Source organism: Phoca vitulina, unplaced genomic scaffold (assembly GCF_004348235.1).
Source record: "Phoca vitulina isolate PV1807 unplaced genomic scaffold, GSC_HSeal_1.0 scaffold57, whole genome shotgun sequence".
Lineage (NCBI taxonomy): Eukaryota > Metazoa > Chordata > Mammalia > Carnivora > Phocidae > Phoca > Phoca vitulina.
The window spans coordinates 4,953,403-4,966,069 of NW_022589760.1; the positions used below are offsets into that span (position 1 = coordinate 4,953,403).

The 12,667-nt window shown below is 35.7% G+C and overlaps 1 protein-coding gene and 1 non-coding gene across 4 annotated transcripts in view; one reads left to right on the forward strand and one right to left on the reverse strand.

Annotated features, from left to right (window-relative positions):
• Window positions 1–12,667, reverse strand: part of DIAPH2 (diaphanous related formin 2) — a 951,942-nt gene that overhangs the window by 152,529 nt on the left and 786,746 nt on the right. The window lies entirely within an intron of this gene.
• On the forward strand, window positions 3,040–3,146 carry LOC116623176. The gene has a single exon (XR_004297686.1). It is a non-coding gene; the product is annotated as a U6 spliceosomal RNA (small nuclear RNA).

The following is a 12,667-nucleotide window of genomic DNA, read 5'->3' on the forward strand; positions in this document are numbered from 1 at the left end:
TAAAAAAAGGAAAGAAACAAGGAAACAATAGCTTTGAATGACACACTTGACCAGACAGAATTAACAGATATTTTCAGAACAGTCCATCCTAAAACAGCAGAATATACAGGTTTTTCAAGTGCACATGGGACATTATCCAGAAGAGATCATATATTAGGTCATAAAACAGCCCTCGACAAATACAAAGAGACTGAAATTATACCATGCACCTTTTCTGACCACAATGCTATGAAACCAGAAGTCAACCACAAGAAAATATTTGGAAAGACCACAAATACATAGAAGTTAAACAACATGCTACTAAACAATGAATAGGTCAACCAGGAAATCACAGAAAAATAAAACGATGCATGGAAACAAATGAAATTGAAAACACAATAATCCAAAATGTTTTGGAAGCAGCAAAAGTGGTCCTAAGAGGGAAGTATATAGCAATACAGGCCTACCTTGAGAAGAAAGAAAAATCTCAAATAAACAACCTAACCTTACACCTAAAGGAGCTAGAAAAAGAACAACAAATGAAGCCTAAAGACAGCAGGAGGAAGGAAATAATGAGTAGAGCAGAAATAAATGATATAGAAATTTAAAAAACAATAGAGCAGATCAATGAAAGCAGGAGCTGTTTCATATAACACAGCTCATTTTACCAAGTCTAATTTTCAGAGGTTTTTATAATTAATATTCATCCTCCAGACCTCTACATACTTTAAAAGAAACCAACCAAGTTTACAGTTCTAAAGCCATTTTTAAAGATATTGTAGGTTAAAAATTGTATATATACTAATCTGTGGTACATACAAATGCCCCCCTATATTTGAACCATTGTAAAAACTGCGCTATATAACATGATTTTATAATATCTTAGAAGATTTTTACCTCTTGATACCCACGTGCAACTTCTATTAACATTGAAGACAGATTTATTTGTGCTCACCAATGGATGGATTGATGTGTATATATATATGTGTGTATATATATACACATATATATATACACACATATATATATATACACACACACACATATATATATATATATGCATGCAATGTTGAACTTGAAGAATAGCACAAAAGTCTGTTTTTTTAAGCCTAAGGTTTACTATCCTTCATCTAGATGCCTCAGCACTCAAGAAACTTGAACTGATATTTGCACAATACATAACAATCACTTGATCCACACACACACAAAAAGCAGCTGCTTTATAGGCTTAACCATGCTACATAATGCTGAGGACAGAACATGATAAATACCATAGCCAATTGAAATTGCGTAAGCAATTTTTGCAAGTACAATGTAAGACATACAGCATCATTCAATGCCAAGTATTTTCACAAGCAATGGTGAGAGGTGCTAATGGAGGGCATAATGGGTCCCTCTAAAGAGCACCATGGGGGGACTCATTCAGATATAGGTCCTCCCATCCTTTGTTCCTCTGACTATAGCCCTCACTCTATGCTTGTCATTTGAGTGGGGATTTAGTCAGATGAAATTCTCTAGGATTATAGTAGGAATTGTTTTGTTAAAAGCCTGGTCACCAACTGAAAATACTACCTTCTCCTACCCGTTCCTAACAATCTTCCTTTTGAATGACCATCAGTTGTTTCACAAGATAAAATACATTTATTTTGTGTAAAGTTGTTTACCTGCTAGTTAACCAGGAAATACTACCAAGTTTTATTACTTTAATTACAAAAATCATAAAATAAAATGCATATGCAATAAAAAGATTATGTAACAAATACCTATTTTCAAATTGCCTTGGGACTGTTTATGGAGTGGTTTGGCCTAAAGCAATTACTAAAACCAGATTTGAATGCTATTATAAATAGGTATAAGCTTTCCTTACATAACCCATATTTATATTATCAATAAAAGCTGAGACTTAAAGCTTGCAGTAACAACTTTGTGGAGAAAGCAGGGCAAATTTATTATCTGTGATCCTTTCTTTATCTCTCCCTATTACATCTGGGATAACTGTGTAGTACTTAGGTGATATGACTAAATCTTATTAGTGGAGGGTTTTCTATCTTAAGCACAAATCTGGCATTTAAAAATCCCAAAGTCAAAAAATTAACATAGAAAATGTCAGGAAATTAAGCAAATTAAAAGATACTGTCAACAGTACGCAGTACTGTCAAAGGACAAATAACCCCAGTTAAACAGTATCAGGAATGGGTAATAGATTTTTGAAAAGTAGATATCAAGGTGAGAGAGACAGTTAATGTCAAAGCATAAAAGATATTTAAAGCACAACAGCTATTATATTATATATATATTTGATGACTATTTTATCATTTGTACAGGAGACACAGCTGGGTACAAATAGCAGTAAAAATTTGAGGTTTTTAAATTACCAGCTTGCACCAGTGCTAACCATGAAGCATAACCAATGCTAGCATAAGTAAGATTCATTTCCAACTTAATGCATTTATATGTTTCAAAATTAGCTTATTTAGGAAAATATAAATGACAAAAACTGTTAATGATATATGATCTTTTCAAAGCAGGCTTATTTCTTTTTATTTTAAAACTTTATTTTTCCTTCCATGAATGTTTAAGTGGCAGTCAGTAATATAAATTATTCACATGAATTCTGTTTCAATTAGCCAAAGAAGAGTCATAAACATGAGAAAACAGAATTTTTAACTTTGTTGGCTTAGAAAGAAAAAGATTTATACCATAAGAAAATATTAGTTCCCTTGTTCGTCTGATGCAGAATCCTGACATTATTAGAGTTAGAAGAATAGAACACTGTGGAGTACGTATTGAATTTCTCGCTTTAATAATGAAGATGTAGTTCTCTGTAATCTGAAATTAATTTAAAGCTAGTGAAAAGAAGTAATATTCTACTATCTCTGTTTTGTTCTCTCCTACTCAAATTTAACAAGTAATAGCAGCTTTCAGGAGGACAGCAGGTACAAAAGATTCAAATTAGATGTCAGAGCTGAATAAGTCAAGTTTGCCTTCTTCTATTATTTGAATGGGACTTAACTAATTTGTTCAATAACCTGTAGTTTTTTTTTTTTTTTGAAAATTATCGTGCTCACTTTGGCAGCACATATACTAAAATTGGAATGTTACAGAGAAGATTAGCATGGCCCCTGTGCAAGAATGACACGCAAATCTGTGAAAATTATTTTCTTCTTAATAAAAGTTAGAGCTCTGGAGAATGAACTTCAAAAGCAGTGACCATTTCATAAATAGTGTGATGTTCAGACTGAAAACAAATAAGACGACAAGTGGATGGGAAAGCAAAGTGGTAGAATCACATAAAAGAAATATATTGGAGGGAGCGGGCTAAACAAGGCAACTCACGGCAAAATCCTTTCACTCTCTGCCCCAAATGCAAGTCAAATCAGAGCTTTTCAGGTGAAGCAATGTAGTCCTATGACAAAGTATCATGAAAAATGTACCAGTGGCTTATTTTCATTTTAGCTGCATTTTTGACATCTTATGTCCTGTAGAGATATTCCCTGGATCACATACACAGGTAACAAATGCACCGTGTGTCATCTCTAAAGTCACGTTACTGTGATTGTATTCATACAGGCTTTGCTTTGCATTGTTTTCCTAATAGGAAAGACTGATTTGTCGTTATTCATTTATACTCTCTTGCCCACTCCCCATCATTCCTACAAGCTGCATAGTCAACCGATGTGAAATAAGTGAACAAAGAAACAATGTGCTTTAGAAAACATGACTGAAGCATTCATATCATTTAGAAGAGAAAAATCCCAGGAATAAAAGAGCTTGGGTCTACCTTAAAGCAGGAACTTCCCTGCAGAGATAAATGGGAAGAAACGAAGGCACATAATGCCACTGCAGCTGCAATATTTCTGAAGTAGGACACTCAGAAAAGGGCACAAGCTATTCATGCTTCTAGAAACATTGCGTTTAATTCCTCTGCCAAAGATTTAGCAGCTTAATGGAAAGGAGCAGCACATGGAGGAAAAAGAAAAATGAAAGAAGAATTAGCACTGCAAGGAAATTTGCTTAAACTAATATTAGAAAGAAAATATTTCAGAAATGGTGCCCTCTAATAATCGCATGCGCTAAGGCTAGAATAAAAGGTCATAGCTAACTGGTATAAAAGCAGGTTTGGACACACAGGAAATAAAATTCTGTGATGCATTCTACCCAACCACTACCCTTTTTACCTTCGACTATGCCAGGACATGTTCCACATGTTACAGAACCCAGGAAAGAAGCCAAAAGAAGCCATACTTCAAAATTGAGCTTCTTTTCCAATTTTTATTTATTTATTTATTTTGAAAGATTACTTATTTCTTTATTTGACAGACACAGAGCACAAGCAGGGGGAGCGGCAGGCAGTGGGAGAGGGAGAAGCAGGCTCCCTGCTGAGCCCAATGCAGGTCTCAATCCCAGGACCCCGGGATCATGACCCGAGCTGTAGGCAGACGCTTAACTGACTGAGCCACCCAGGCGCCCCTCCAATTTTTAAAGAAAACTTTGCCATATTTAACTTTTATAGCCAAATCAACTAGGAGAACAAAACATACTTGATGGTCAAGAATGGAAGTTAAGTAGTAGTTTAAAAAGTCATGCCTAATGCATAATAAAAAAGCTTTCACGTGACTTGATTAAAAATCATGACTGATAGGGGCTCCTGGGTGGCTCAGTTAAGCATCTGTCTTAGGCTCGGGTCATGATCCCAAAGTCCTGGGATCAAGCCCCACATTGGGGACAAATGGGGCTCCCCCCAGGAGCTCCCTGCTCTCTGGGGAGTCTGCTTCTCCCTCTCCCTCTGTTCCTCTCTTATGCTCGTGCTCTCTCAAATAAATAAAATCTTAAAAAAAACCATGACTGATAAAAGATGCTACTTTCTAAGGGCCATGCTTTGGTTTGGAAAAACAGATAAGTGAACACACTGCAGAGTCTCACTTTTACTGGAGTTAGCCTCCAAGTTTAAAAAAAAAAAAAAAGTGAATGAACAGAGCTGCATGTTTTCAAGACCTTACAGATTAGAGAAAAAATAACATATCAGTTAGTTTATAAGACAAGTGCTTTTAAAAAATATTTTGTTTTACATGCCTTAATTATAAAGATTTCTCCTTAGTGTAGAACTTCATTATGACCTATTAGAGTAAAATCTAATACATTATTTGAATGAATTTGGAGAGACAAAATTTTTTTTAAGTACTAAACCTACTAAACCACCTTACTTATCGAAATCCCAAACTTTTTCCTTTTCATTGAATACGTTTATACCTGTCAAGCTGTAATCAACTGCCCATTGTGGTCTGAGGAACTTTTATGAAAAGGTATTTTTCCCTTTAATGCTTTTTTTTTTTCAGAGTGTATACGTTCTGAGAGCAAAAAAAATCATGTAGTCATTTCGCAACTGTCTATACTAATTGATGAAATAATTTTTGTAAGTATACAAAAGGTTCATCATCTGCTTCATGCTTTACTCACTACCAGGAGTACTTATAAATTCCAGCAGTGATGACACTATAATCCTAAAAAGTCTGGGAACCAAGAGTTCATCTAGGAACTTTTCTCTGTCCCTTTGAGATATCCTTCATTGACCCCTCCCTGACACCAAGACCTGAACAATTTTACATAAAGTAAGAAAGAATGTATTCACTAAGTATTGTCAGTCTTGTTTGTTTTCCTAAAAGGGATAGAATGCTGAGACTTAAGTAAGACAGACTTCAAATAATGCTGACACAATTATATTTCCTCGTTTTTTTCTGTCAGTTTTTCTTCCCCACAACTAATATGTGGAATATCAGATTGGGACAATGGCAGTGGGAAACAATGTTGTAAGAGAGAGAAAAAGATAAAACACAATTCTGAAGCAGCAGAAGGGAAGTGAGGAAAGTGGTGTACAAAGGGCCCAGGACCACAAAGCATGGTAAGTAGGAAAAAAGTTAAGAAACTGGAAGCATAATCTATAATGCATAGAATCTGTGTGGACAGCATTCAACTTGACCATAATCCTTTTTCAGTGCTTTGCATCTTCCTCTGCCAGGAAGTTCTAAATGAACCATGCAAAGTGATCAATACTGTTTGTGGCAACTGAAAAAAATTCAAATGGCAAGATGTGATTTTTTTTCCCCATTTCTCTTTTCTAATCTAATTCTACCTGAATTCAACATTGAAAACATCCTCTAATAATTTCCTAGAGACTCATTATGTTGTTTTATTCTAAATTTATTTTCTGTACTGGACCATTATCCCAGTCACTAAGGATGGTCATCCTCTTGGTGCCTTCACATTGTGGATTTTTAGGACTATTAACTAAACTCTTTTTAATGTTCTAAGTACATGAGAGTTCATTTAATTTTTCGACCATAAAATGAAAACTTCATATTAGAAAAATTCTTTAAAAAAGAACTTTTTCTTTTTAATTTAAGCATGTTTGATTCCAACTATCTGTTGATGACAATAAAATCCACAGTTATGTACAAAACAATCATCTTTCATTATCTCTGCCACTTAAAGTACTACTGATACAGACAACTGAAATGATGTCACAAATATGACTAAAATAAACACTAGATTATCCACAAAGTCATATTGCTTATCCCTCCTGATACAAACTTCCCTTCATAGGTTGGCTCCAAATATTTAAAGAAAATCAGTTCATTAACAAGATAGACATGCATACTTTTGATTCATAGTGATAAGTCTGCTAAAAATATAACAGTCATTATAACTTTCAATAAAGATGAAATCCATACACAGTCCTATCAACCTTCCAAACAATATGAAAATCATATCCTTGTTTTTGTGTTTTTTTCATTTCTTTGTGTCTGGTACATACGTTGACTTTCTGAAATCACTGCAGAGTTGTGAATACTGTATGAAATAAAAAAAAAAAAAAAACAACCCTGTTCATTGCCCACAGAGTACTGTATTGCTTGCTATATGCTCCATCTATGCAAGACAAACAATAGAACAGGCAATAACCCTAAGAAATCTCAAGCTAAAACCTTCCCAAGTGAAAAGGGAAAATATCATCCTAGATTCTAAAAGTCCCTTAAACAAACAGTTCAAGTCCTTAGAATACTCATACATACTAGACAAAAACCTTAAACTTCTGAAGATCTGTTCTCCTGAGTAAATCTGTGAGAAAGCTGGAAAAGCAATTAATTACTTACACTTGTTCTAAAGAGATTCACTAACTTCTGTCTACTTCCCGTCTTATAGAGCATATTTACAAAGACTGATGAGAAGATATGTAAAACTTAAACAAAAGGCTTTGTTTTTCTTCTATTTTCTCTAGTAGTATTTAGGAATTTTGCCCTTTAAGCATTAGGGGTAGAACAAATTGCTATTTGGGTTGACAATGACAAAAAGGTGGCAGTCAAATGCAAGCACAATGGATGTAAGAATAAGAGTAATGACATATAGTTATATTTTTTTATATAAACTCAGAATTTTTCTTTACTTGTCAAGCCGAAACATTACTAGTAGAAAGGTCATGTGAAGGTAACACGCATAGGACATTTGAGTTTTCCCATAAAATAAACTCAGCATTAATGGAATTCCATTTACAGTGATGTAGAATGAAATTTCTATTTCTTTCATCTCCTAAATTTCAAACTTGAGAGATAGCTTCACGTACAATATATTGAAAAGGATTTAATTCAGATTCAATTTTTTTGATAATTGTGAAGTATTCAACAAGCAGTTATCAAGAGCATGTACTATACTGAGTTATGTACTAGGTGCTAAAAATAAATCATAATCTTTTAATAGTGAAACACAGTTATAAGCCTTATAGTATTTTAACACTTTGTATCATCTATATCTTTAAGAGGGTTCACATTGAGCATAACCTTACAAGGTTTCCTGGAATAGGTGAAACACTATATTAGGGTCAAGGTTTCATAGCTCATGTTTTTGCAAATGCAAAGAATACCAATCAATAATAGAAAAACTTGAATCTCAAAAGAGTACTATGGAGCTTAAGATACCCACAGCCCTTTTCCTTTCTTCCTTCACCTTCTACTCTTCTCATTTTAATGGACACAAGGAAAAGAATTACCAGGAGTACGGTTGAAGTTGTAATACACGAGAGGTGTGTCCAAAGGTTTCACAAAATTAAAAGATGGGTAGGGAGTACATTTATTTCCAGGTGCATCTAGCCGCCTTTTGCCACTGGGGCAGCAGATGGAATTTGGCTGGACAGTTTACAAATTCTTATCCCTGTTTAGGAACATACACAGTAATACACTCCTGAGTCCATATGAGAGAAATAAGCCCATAATCACAACCACCAATTAAAACAACTATTCCCCATGGGCGCCTGGGTGGCTCAGTTGGTTAAGCGACTGCCTTCGGCTCAGGTCATGATCCTGGAGTCCCTGGATGGAGTCCCGCATCGGGCTCCCTGCTCTGCAGGGAGTCTGCTTCTCCCTCTGACCCTCCCCCCTCTCATGTGCTCTCTCTCATTCTCTCTCTCAAATAAAAAAAAAAAAAATCTTTAAAACAACTCTTCCCCTTTCATTTTGAAAACAGTTAATTTAAACAACTATCCCCCTTTCATTTTGAAAAGAGTTTTTCAGAAAATTTAAGGTACTTATTACAGTCTGATGAATACCTTGTCAGTTAATGTAGTTACAAATCCACAATGTTTGCTCATATTAGAGTGGTCTCATGCACCTGACATATAGGGTCTCTACCATTTATTCCTGAATTGAGGGTTTGTAAATAAGCAGGTGGTTATGTGAGCTTAACTACTAACATTAGCATGTCCATAAATTTTTGATATGGAATTAAAACTACCAAGAAAAATTTATTGCTGCATAGTAATTGCTTATCCGAACTTATCCCACATTCCAGTATATAAAGGAAGCCTGCTAAATTCATATTCTCATTAAAAAATCAACTGAAATTGACCTTATCTCCTACTGGCCTGCAGAGATCACCAATGAAGAAATGTGCAGCAGAGCTGATTATATTGTGTAGGAGAAAAGACAAGCAAAAGTGATTGAAATATCTATAGAGAACATCATCAGTGCTTAGAACAATTTTGCATATAAATAGAGCATAAATGGTCTGTGTTCAATTTGTTCTCTAGTTGTCAAAGAATAATCAAAGATAGACCACATAGTAATCTTCTGTTTCCAGCTTCCCTAATGCAAACCTAGATCTTATACAGTATGTATGTATGTCTGCCCCAAAAGCAAAATTTAATTTCCACAAATAAAAAGAAAACAAAACCCCAAAATTATGTAACTAATATAGGTATATGTTTCATCATAAAATTCACATTTAGTGATGAAAAAAAGAAGATACTAAATTAAATGGTCTTAAAAATTAATAGTATTTTAGAACTCAATGCAATCTGGCTTCTATGCCTTTCTCACTCCAACCCCCTAAACACACTCCTAAAACTAGTTTTGTAAAGTCACCATTGAATTCCTAATAGTTAAATCTGATGGATCCTTTCCAATCCTTATTTTCTTGGTTCTCTTGGCTACATCTGATGCTATTTGGCACTTTCTCTTTGAAAAGTAATACCACAATAGCTTTTTTTTCTCCTCTCACCTCCATAACCAACCTCTTCATGCTCTATTTCATGTGCTCCATCTACCAAGCTAGTCCCATAAATTGGTGGCTCCACTTTTGTGGCACATTAAAATCGCCTGAATAACTTTTTTGTTTTTTATTATGTTATGTTAATGACCATACATTACATCACTAGTTTTTGATGTAGTGTTCCATGATTCATTGTTTGCATATAACACCCAGTGCTCCATGCAGTACGTGCCCTCTTTAATACCCATCACCAGGCTAACCCATCCCCCTCCACCCCTCCCCTCTAGAACCCTAAGTTTGTTTCTCAGAGTCCATAGTCTCTCATGGTTCACCTTCCCCTCCGATTACCCCCCTTCATTTTTCCCTTTCTGCTATCTTTTTTTTTTTTTTTTAACATATAATATATTATTTGTTTCAGAGGTACAGGTCTGTGATTCAACAGTCTTACACAATTCACAGTGCTCACCATAGCACATACCCTCCCCAATGTCTACCACCCAGCCACCCCATCCCTCCTAGCCCCCACCACTCCAGCAACCCTCAGTTTGTTTCCTGAGATTAAGAATTCCTCGTATCAGTGAGGTCATATGATACATGTCTTTCTCTGATTGACTTATTTCGCTCAGCATAATACCCTCCAGTTCCATCCATGTCATTGCAAATGGCAAGATTTCATTCCTTTTGAGGGCTGCATAATATTCCATTGTATATATATACCACATCTTCTTTATCCATTCATCTGTCGATGGACATCTTGGCTCTTTCCATAGTTTGGCTATTGTGGACATTGCTGCTATAAACATCAGGCTGCACGTACCCCTTCGGATCCCTACATTTGTATCTTTGGGGTAAATACCCAGTAGTGCAATTGCTGGGTTGTATGATAGCTCTATTTTCAACTTTTTGAGGAACTTTTAAAACATACTATCGCCCAGGCTCTGACTCCACAGATTTGGATTTCATTGGTTCAGAGAGGAACTGGACATAGCTATTTCTTAGAAGTCTCTCAAAGTGAGTCTATTGTGTAGCCAGGGCTGAGAAACAGTGCCACAAATGTTTGTTTTCTCCAGGGTTCTCTCTTTTGCTCACTTCTCTATTTATTTTCCCCAGATTATCTTACCCATTGTTGTATTTTTAGCTGTGACCTGAAGGTTGACCAGTTCTCCAAGATTCCTAGTATTTACCCTGTAGTTATTGCCAAGAGGTAACCACGCTAACTAACACTACTGAGAACACTCAGTGGCTTGCCTAAGGATTATTTGATTTGCTACTTCCTCACCACCTCCTTTCCTCATCTCAAGAAAATCACACATAAACTATGGCCCACCCACTCCTGACTTTCACCACTTGCAAACCAGTTAACTCTAAAGCTGACAAAGATTTTCTTTGAAGATCTCATCCTTTTTGTCTCCCTCCTCATGTCTCCCCAAGCTTCTACCCAGTTAACTCAAGAATATCTTTCTTCAACACCCAATCTATTCTCTCTCTGTATGAGGCCACAAATGTCTGTCATTTTAACTTATGAGACTATTCTCTCTGCATTAGATGACTATGAATCACCTATCACAGAATAAATGAGAAAGTGCTTTGTTAACTTTGTAAAGGACTAGGCATGCTGAAGTATTTTAACTATATCACATAGTATATATGCTCAATAAATACAATTGAATTAAGAGAGAAAAAGGCCACATATTTGTAAGTGAAACTAGACATATTAACTTATGATTGGCAACTCCATTCAAGACCCTTGTAAGTGTCTAGAGTTTCCTGTCAGAATCTCTAGAAGAGACACGATTTATCTTTTCACTCTTTTGTTTCCTTCAAGCCCCAGCATTTAAGGTACACAAGATATTCATTTTTTAATCCATTAGGACCTTGTTCTTGACCTTCACTGTTCTACTGAAACTGCTTGGGAAAAGGTCAACTGTCACCTGCTAGTTGACAAACCCACTGGTCTTTTTTCAGCCATCATTTTATTTAACTTCCTGCAGAATATGACCCTGCTGACTTTCTCCATTCTGAAATTCTCCCTGCCTTCAGTCTTCCAGGTGTCACTTTTTGTTGCTTCTCTTCTTCCCTTTCTAACCATTTTTTCTCTCAGTGTCCTTTGTTGATTCATCTATTTGCCTCTTAAATAATGTAATTCCCAAATACTCTATTCTCAGCCTATTTACCTCTCACTGGACATACTCTTCCTAGGTGATCCCAAGGTTTCTATAACCCTATATGTGCAGATGCCCCCCAAATCTGTTATTTCCAGCCTCAACCCCTCTTGCTTTTGTGTGTGTGTGTGTGTGTGTTTGTGTGTAGTTATGTAATCTTCTACTTAAAAACCTCTGCTGGCTCTTTGTTGCAACAAACTTTGCATTATTGCCACTGTTCCCCTTCCCTATTTCCATTGCATGTATTTACCATTTCCTTTATTTGAAATGCTTATTTCTCCTGTTCTCCTCTAAGTAAACTACTATTCATCAAAACACAACTCAAAACACAACTCAAATGCCACTTTCATTATGAAAAATTTCTTAAATTCTCTAGGCAGCTAGTTGCTCTTTCAGCATTTTCTACACAGGTGTATCACAGCATTTATATTGTGTATATATCTGCCTTCCCCATGAAGCTGTGAATACTTGAAGCTAGCACCCATGCTTTATCCATTTTTACACTCCAGGGCCCTAGCACTGTTGCCTGGCCCCTAGGATTTGATCAATAAATGTCATTTGGGTGAATGCCACGTTTCTGTTTATTTGCTTGCATTATGTCATATTTTACTAGATTTCAAATGCACATTATAATATAGTAACTCTTCTATAGACAAAATGGGGTTTAGTTGGCTAGTCCAAGAATCTAACACTTACAAAACAGAAGACTAGGGAACCTCATGGGAAAGAACTCATCCTAAGGGAGAAGGATGTAAGCAGCTTGGATGAATGACCAGCTTGACCTAGTAATAGTAACAAACAAACAAACAAACACAAAACTCCAACAGAACTTGGTCATCAAAAGATGAGGATGATACTGAGTGCTATACATGGGATCTGTCATGGGCTTGTCTTTGGACCTTGCTATATGGGACCAAATCCTATAGAGATCAAGAGCACTGTAACTTAAAACTGAAAGCTGTTTCTCTAAAAATGTAAGACTTTCAGGCATA